The sequence below is a fragment of the Microtus pennsylvanicus genome, chromosome 16 (genome assembly GCF_037038515.1).
Source record: "Microtus pennsylvanicus isolate mMicPen1 chromosome 16, mMicPen1.hap1, whole genome shotgun sequence".
NCBI classification, from domain to species: Eukaryota; Metazoa; Chordata; class Mammalia; order Rodentia; family Cricetidae; genus Microtus; species Microtus pennsylvanicus.
This window is the reverse complement of record NC_134594.1, coordinates 49,616,856-49,623,482: the sequence shown is the minus strand read 5'-3', so window position 1 is coordinate 49,623,482 and position 6,627 is coordinate 49,616,856. Positions and strand designations below refer to the sequence as shown.

At 42.7% G+C, this 6,627-nt stretch overlaps 1 long non-coding RNA gene across 7 annotated transcripts in view; it reads left to right on the top strand.

Annotated features, from left to right (window-relative positions):
* The first annotated feature begins 1,055 nt into the window (after positions 1 to 1,055).
* LOC142836401 (uncharacterized) overlaps positions 1,056 to 6,627 on the top strand; it is a 62,004-nt gene continuing 56,432 nt past the window's right edge. For 3 of the 7 annotated variants that reach the window (XR_012908067.1, XR_012908063.1, XR_012908062.1), the window contains exon 1: positions 1,057 to 2,094. This is a non-coding gene — a long non-coding RNA (uncharacterized LOC142836401). Of the gene's footprint in view, positions 2,095 to 6,627 lie in introns of all 7 variants that reach the window. The other 4 variants (XR_012908065.1, XR_012908066.1, XR_012908068.1 and 1 more) reach the window with 2 other exon arrangements.

The following is a 6,627-nucleotide window of genomic DNA, read 5'->3' as shown; positions in this document are numbered from 1 at the left end:
AATCAAGGGGGGTTGTGAATGGCTCATTCAGAAGGGCTATTACCAATAATTGACTAGAGAGCTGTTGCCAGATCAGATGAGGTCAGAGGTCATTTTGACCCTGTTTCCCAGGGGACTGAATCAAAACGTACGTATATGGGTAATTGTTCAGGAACTGAGTACCTGCGTGTGTAGCTATAAGGTCCTTAGTTCCCAGGGGAGGAGGGGAAGCACTATGGCACGGAGGCTGAGAGGATTTAGAATAGTCAGAAATGGCTTCAGGATTGTCTTAAAATCTTACATTAGCTAGTCCCTTCTCTGGCTTGCCCATAGGCTCGTGCTTCGCTGGTACTTTTATCTAACCTAGAGCCTCCTCCCTAGGAATGGTATTGCCTACAGCGGACCGGGACCTCTTTTGTGAATTAATAATCAGGGAAACCACACACACATGTGTCCAAAGACCAACCTCTTCATCTGATGTAGGCAGTTTCTCATTAGAGGCTTCCCTCTCAGTTGACACTGTGGTAGGTCGACATTAACACAAGGACAGCCACCATGTCTGTGAGGCTTCCATTTCTGGAGGGAGCTTTTATAAAATGAACAATATACAACATGAAGAACTTGATGTTCTCTGCAACCTTGATGGAGGTGATGTACTTCAGAAAAGAACTTCTCATGGTCTTCCCAAAGGTGACTCCATTGAGATAAAGACAGTAGGGAAGGATGCAACACACTAACGTTTCATTTTACCCTAGAAGTAGAAATGATTCCTCAACACAAATATATGTCTTACAAAAAGCCATGGGAACCACTGCTGTATGAATTAGTGTCTTCGTGGGAGACACTAATGGACAATGGTAAAGAGTAATGGTAAAAGATAAGGATATCTGAATAAACCATGGATTTAGTAATTAGGAATGCCTTGATTGGCTCAACAATTGTGACACATCCACTCAAAATCGTAACAAAAGAATCAACCAGGTTCAGGGCATTTGGGAATATTCTGTCTTATGTTTGCAACTTTTTCGTAAAATAAATCTCTAAAATTAAAAAAAAAATTCTTCAAAGCAAGTGGCCTTAATGGTGGTTTGGGGCTCTTAATGCAGGGTATGTGTCACGCTGAAGATTATGGATGGCCCATATATGAGATTTAAGGGTGTCTGGTTTATCCCCCACTTGGGAATATGCTGTATTAGTTTTAAATTGTAATCACTATGGTCAAAATCAAATTGAAAGGCTTTATTTAAGTTTCCAGTTTTAGTCCATCATGTAAGGAAATCAAGGAAGGAATCTCGAAGCAGAAATCAAAGCAGAGGTGTAGCAGAATCATAAAAACCCAGAGGCAGGTATTGGGGTCCAAGCTGAAGATCAGAAATACAAAGCAGCCAACCACTAGAGAGACCTTTGACCTCTACCAAGTCTTCAGACTCAAGGTGATGATCCTGTCTCCACAAATTATCAGACTCCACACTCCTGAGTTCCTGTCTCTCCCCCTTTATATTCCTCTCTCTGCTCTTCATATTGCTCCTGTCTCCCCTTCTCCAGTACTGGGATTAAACATGTGTGATTCCCAAACACTGATATCTGTTTCTGGATCAATCTTGTATAGCCCAGAATAGCCTTGAACTCAGAGACTTGCCTGCCTCTGCCTCCTGAGCACTGGGATTAAAGTTTTGCTCCCCCCACCCCACCGCGGTCCTGTATAGCTGAGGAGTGTGGCTGCTTTGCCCGCTTATTTTCAGGCAAGCTTTATTCATTTTAACACAAATATACCAGTATACAGAGGCCATGGCAGGAATGCTGCTTACAGGCTTGCTTTCCACGACTTACTGAGCTTCCTTGTTACACACCCTACCACCACCGGCCTGCTGATGGTTCTTTATACAAGGGCATTTAACCTGGAGTGGGAGTTATTAGACTCTCACCGAAGTATTTCCTTGTCATCTGTGTGTGATTCTGACCCAGTTACTTGTGTTTCTGTAGCCTCTGGAGACACTGGAGTACTGAGAGTGTGAACGGTCGACTGACGGGCAGGCACTTCCATCTATCTGGCTACAGAGAAGGAATCTTTCCTTGCTGCAGTCAGACTTTCTGTGGTGTCGCTGCTTTGCTCCTGTAAGTAACTCCTCATCTGTTAGCTGTAAGTTTTAAACTCTTTGGCTCACCAACTTGGGTTTTGGTGGAATAATACCTTGGTCTTTTGGAGCCCTAGCTGATTTGGAAAACACTTAGAACTCAGGATCAAAGTCAATGTTTTCAGAATACACCCCACCCACCTTTTTTAAAAAAAATAAATCCACTTTTTAAAAACCACATTTCTAACTGATTATTTTGTATCCCAATTAAAACTTCATCCTAGGATTTGAGGGAAAAGCTCAATTAACAAGGTGCTTGATTTGCAATCCCCAGAATGTACATAAAACTCCAGTTGTGGAATCCCAGCACAAAACTGTGGATACGTAATGTTCCTGGGGTTTACTGCTCAGACAGCTTACCCTATTTTGTGAGCTTCAGGCCAATGAAAGACTCTGTCTCAGAAAAAAAGTGGACAAGACACGAGAAAACACACTCAAACCTGTATATAGGCATCAACCTCAAATGTGCAGAGACACGCGTGACTGTGCACAGACACACGTACACACACACATTTGATCATCTGGTGTGGAGGTTCTCCTTCCTGGACACATCAGGAAATCATACTAGGAGCTTACATACCACACACACCACTACAACCTCACAATACCCCCACCCACACCCACACACACAAACACACAGAGCGAGGGAGAGAGAGTGAGTGAATTTTGGATCTTATGCTCAAATGCTAATTTGATTTGCCTGAAAGGAGGTTCAGGTATCAGTGCTAAGAAATCAGGTGATACTACCCTATCTAATTCAGGTATCAGTGCTAAGAAATCAGGTGATACTACCCTATTTAATTCCTGTCTCCTGACCCTACTTCCAGTTACCTCACTGGTTTTTCTTATGAAGCAGAGAGGATCCCTGTTTTTCTCTGGTCTTGACCTTACCAGCACTCTTTCTTCCTTTCTTCTTTTTGTCTGTCTTTCCTTCATTCATTTCTTCATTTGATCCTTCTTCTTTTCGAAAGGGAAGAATTCCAATAGGATGCAGTAGTTGGTCAAGTACTCAAGAGTGTAAGCAGAGCAATCAAAGAGGCAAGTAATATAGCCAATTCGAGGAGCTGAAGACTATGGAATGAGAGTTTGTGCAGGGAGGGTGATCTGTGTATGAGATGGGATTCTTGGTGTTGCCAGTCCGAACTCAGTGACCTTAAATGGAAGGGTCCTTTAACTCTTCTGGGTTTAATGGCGAATCACTAAAAATTTGTGGTCACTGCAGTATTGGCACTGGGGTATTACATTTATTTGGGCTTCCAAGAGAGATCGTTGAGATTTAGTTATGGGAAAGCTCCTTTTGAATCGAACCCTTCGCACAAATGCCTTCTATAATTATGTGGCAAATACATGATGGCTTCAGGATATAGTACAGCTCGGTAAAGGATTCATGCCATGTGTGTTGAAAGAGGACCAATGACTCATAAGATGTAGATCATACTGTAATTTATATATTGTGGAAGAAGTTATTGGCATTTTTAAGTGATTTTAATGTTGGTTGTTCACCAAAGCCAGGGTGTTTTTTAGAAACAGCACGGATGAACACATATCGTTTGTTCTCTGTTTGGCTTCACACTCAGAAGCATTGAACTCATTTTGAGGACTGAACGAGTTTTTGAGGAGCTGAAGGCAATAGAATGAGAGTTTGTGCAGGGATTGTGATCTGTGTATGAGATGGGATTCTTGGTGTTGCCAGTCCGAATTCAGTGACCTTAAATGGAAGGGTCCCTTAACTTTTCTAGGTTTAATGGCCAATCACTAAAATTTGGGGTCAGTGCAATATTGGCCCTTGGGTATTACACTCAGAGGCATTGTACTCATTCTGAGGACTGAACGAGTTTTTGAGGAGCTGAAGGCAATAGAATGAGAGTTTGTGCAGGGAGTGTGATCTGGGTATCAGTTGCCAGGCCGAACTCAGTGACCTTGGATGGGTCCCTTAACATTTCTTGCTTTAATGGCCAATCACTAAAATTTGGGGTAACTTCAATATTGGCACTTGGGTATTAGAGTTATTTGTGCTTCCTAGGGAGATCAGTGAGATTTAGTTATGGAAAAGCTACCTTTGTATCGAACTCTTCTTACAAATGCCTTTTATGAGTGTATGGCTAATACTTGCAGGCTTTAGGATATGGTACAGCTCGGTAGAGTAATCATACCATGTTTTGTGTTGAAAGAGGACCAGTGACTCAGAAGGATCATTCTGTGAGTGATATATTGTGGAAGACCTCATTGGCATTTTAAGTGATTTTAATGTTGGGTGTGTGCACCAATGCGAGGGTGTTGATTAGAAACAGCACGGATGAACACATATCGTTTGTTCTCCTCTGCTTTACTTCACACTCAGATGCATTGAACTCATTTTGAGGACTGAATGAGTTTTTGAGGAGCTGAAGACTATGGAATGAGAGTTTGTGCAGGGAGGGTGATCTGTGTATGAGATGGGATTCTTGGTGTTGCCAGTCCGAACTCAGTGACCTTAAATGGAAGGGTCCTTTAACTCTTCTGGGTTTAATGGCGAATCACTAAAAAATTTGTGGTCACTGCAGTATTGGCACTGGGGTATTACATTTATTTGGGCCTCCAAGCGACATCGTTGAGATTTAGTTATGGGAAAGCTCCTTTTGAATCGAACCCTTCGCACAAATGCCTTCTATAATTATGTGGCAAATACATGATGGCTTCAGGATATAGTACAGCTCGGTAAAGGATTCATGCCATGTGTGTTGAAAGAGGACCAATGACTCATAAAATGTAGATCATACTGTAATTTATATATTGTGGAAGAAGTTATTGGCATTTTTAAGTGATTTTAATGTTGGTTGTTCACCAAAGCCAGGGTGTTTTTTAGAAACAGCACGGATGAACACATATCGTTTGTTCTCTGTTTGGCTTCACACTCAGAAGCATTGAACTCATTTTGAGGACTGAACGAGTTTTTGAGGAGCTGAAGGCAATAGAATGAGAGTTTGTGCAGGGATTGTGATCTGTGTATGAGATGGGATTCTTGGTGTTGCCAGTCCGAATTCAGTGACCTTAAATGGAAGGTCACTTTTCTAGGTTCAATGGCCAATCACTAAAATTTGGGGTCAGTGCAATATTGGCCCTTGGGTATTACACTCAGAGGCATTGTACTCATTCTGAGGACTGAACGAGTTTTTGAGGAGCTGAAGGCAATAGAATGAGAGTTTGTGCAGGGAGTGTGATCTGGGTATCAGTTGCCAGTCCGAACTCAGTGACCTTGGATGGGTCCCTTAACATTTCTTGCTTTAATGGCCAATCACTAAAATTTGGGGTAACTTCAATACTGGCACTTGGGTATTAGAGTTATTTGTGCTTCCTAGGGAGATCAGTGAGATTTAGTTATGGAAAAGCTACCTTTGTATCAAACTCTTCTTACAAATGCCTTTTATGAGTATATGGCTAATACTTGCAGGCTTTAGGATATGGTACAGCTCGGTAGAGTAATCATACCATGTTTCGTGCTGAAAGAGGACCAGTGACTCAGAAGAATGGATCATACTGTGAGTGATATATTGTGGAGAACTTTATTGCCATTTTATGTGATTTTAATGGTGGGTGTGCACCAAAGCCAGGGTGTTGATTAGAAACAGCACGGCTGAACACATATCTTTTGTTCTCTGTTTGGCTTCACACTCTGACACATCGAACTCATTTTGAAGACTGAATGAGTTTTTGAGGAGCTGAAGACTATGGAATGAGAGTTTGTGCAGGGAGGGTGATCTGGGTATCAGATGGGATTCTTGGTTTTGCCAGTCTGAACTCAGTGACCTTAAATGGAAGGGTCCCTTAACTCTTCTTGCTTTTATGGGCGGAGGGCGAACAGTGTCACACATAGACAGACCAACACACTCCCACAGTATTCCCTTACCTTGACTGAAACTGGTGACCTCCTCTGAGATCCGCCTGCTTCTGCCTCCCGAATGCTGGGATTTAAAGTGTGCATCACTACCACCTGGCTTCTAATTGCTCTATATAAGAAACAGCTGAAGTCACTTATCAGGGGTGAAAGCTGAAGAAAAAACACAAAACCAAACAAAACATCACTACACTGAAGCTCCCTGTGCTGGTGGGGTGGAGGGAAGTTCATCTATTCCCGCGGAACTGAGGCATTGGGTCTTTTGACATGGTGGTGTCTATATGTCTAAAATACACATGCAAGGCTCCCTCGGTTCCCCCTTCCCCAAACCCAAAACAAGAACCAAACGCCATTAGCATTAGTAAATATCTAGTTGGTGCACTTCAGAACAGCCCCTAAAGGACTCCAGAAACCGCATGGGTGGTGATTTGGGACCAGCACGGAAACATCATTGTGAATGATGCACAGGACTCCGTACCTCACTCTCTCTGTCCTTCGAACTTCATTTAAATGGAAGACCCCACATTCGAATGCCTAATCCAGAAGTCTCTTAGCTCTGCTATCTGGAACTGCCTGGCCTTGAACTCAAAGAGATACACCTGCCTCTGCCTCCTGAGTGCTGGGATTAAAGGCCTGCGC